Genomic DNA, 1,782 nt, shown 5'->3' on the forward strand with positions numbered 1-1,782 from the left:
GAGCAGAAGGAGAGGGAGAAGCAGACTCCCCACTGAACAGGGAGCCTGACATGGGGCTTGATCCCAGGGTCTTGGGATCGTGACCTGAACTAACGGCAGATGTTTAACTGACTGAGGCACCCAGGTATCCCCATAAATGTGTTTTATAAATAACTTAAAAGATGAAGAGAGCATAGACATACTAGAAGTTATTTTAATTTTTTTTTTAATGGAATGCTTCGTGAACCTGTATGTCAGCCTTGCACAGAAGCATGCTAATTTTCTCTGTATTGTTCCAGTTTTAGTATATGTGTTGCTGAAGCAAGCATGAAATAACAGAATTGAGAATGGAATAGAAATTAGGTGACTCATTCTTGTCTGCACAAATATTTCCTATGATTATATTTCATATTAATTTTCCTTAGACCTTTACTGTTTTCTTTACTGTAGTTCTACCAATTACTCATTCTAGACATTTTGTAGATAGTATAACTTATATTTTCTTTTTCTGTTGAACTGAACCATTTGTTTCTCCTTGAGGTAGTTTTATTGAATCAGAAAACCAAACACTGCTTGTTAATTAATAGATGTTACCTACAGGGTACTATTTCATAGTAGAATAAGAGTTTACTAAGACATAAAATATAATATAATATGAAACTTGACTGCAAATCAAACGAGTAAACAAGTTGAGGCATCTAAAAGCTTTTGGTGTCATATACTCTGAAAAAACAAATGCCTCAAGATTAATAGTCTATGAATTTGACATTTAGGTCCAGCTCCTGGAGTGAAAATAGATAATCAAAAATATGTTTTTATTTATTTATCACTAATAGTTTGATTGGAGCATCACTGATATACAATGAACTAGATATGGGTACAATTTGGTAATTTTTGACTTGCGTATACAACTGTGAAACCATCTGTCATCCCCAAAGTTTGTTCATGCTCCTTTTGAGTCCCTCGCATCTATCCTTACTATGCCCTCTTCCCAGGAAGCCACTTATTTGCTTTCTGTCACTGTTGATTAGTCTTCATTTTATACAGTTTTATAGAAATGGAATCTTGCAGTATGTACACTCTTTATTTGGTCTGGCCTCTTTCTTTTGGGATTATTATTTTGAGATTCACCCATACTTTTCACATATCATACATTCCTTTTTCCTTATTTCTGAGTTTCATTCCATTGTATGGGTATACCACCATTTGTTTATCCGTTTACTTCTTTATGGATGTTTGGGCCATTGCCAGTTTTTAGCTACTACAAATAAAGTTGCTATAAACATTCACATGCAAATCTTTGTATAGAGGTTAACTTTTCTCTTGAATAAATACCTAGGATTGGAATGACTGCACCATATGGCCCGTGTTGATGAAATTTTTAAGAAACTGCTTATCTGTCTTCGAAAACGGTGGAACCATTTCCTATTCCCACCGTTGGTGTGTCAGTTCTAGTTCCTTCACATTCTCACCAACACTTGTTATAGTTGGTTTGTTAATTATTTTCCTCATGGCTAATGATGTTGGGCATCTTTTCAGGTGCTTTTAAGCCATCTGTATTAGTCTCCTCTGGCTGCTGTAATATATTACCACAAACCTGGCTTGAAACAACAGAAGGTTATTCCCTCACAGTTATGGAAGCTAGATGTCTGAAATCAGTTTTAGTCAGCTAAAATCAAGGTGCTAACAGAAAATCCTGTTCCTTACTCTTTCCAGGATCTACAGCTGAACTTCTTGAATTCTTTGGCTCATGATCCTTCACTCTCCTCCATCTTCAAAGCCAGTAGTGGCATAACATCATCT

At 35.7% G+C, this 1,782-nt stretch overlaps 1 non-coding gene across 1 annotated transcript; it reads right to left on the reverse strand.

Annotated features, from left to right (window-relative positions):
• Positions 1-202: 202 nt before the first annotated feature.
• Positions 203-306, reverse strand: LOC122892818. The gene has a single exon (XR_006381498.1). It is a non-coding gene; the product is annotated as a U6 spliceosomal RNA (small nuclear RNA).
• Between the last annotated feature and the right edge of the window lie 1,476 nt (positions 307-1,782).

Source organism: Neovison vison, chromosome 12 (genome assembly GCF_020171115.1).
Source record: "Neovison vison isolate M4711 chromosome 12, ASM_NN_V1, whole genome shotgun sequence".
In the NCBI taxonomy this organism is placed as follows: domain Eukaryota; kingdom Metazoa; phylum Chordata; class Mammalia; order Carnivora; family Mustelidae; genus Neogale; species Neogale vison.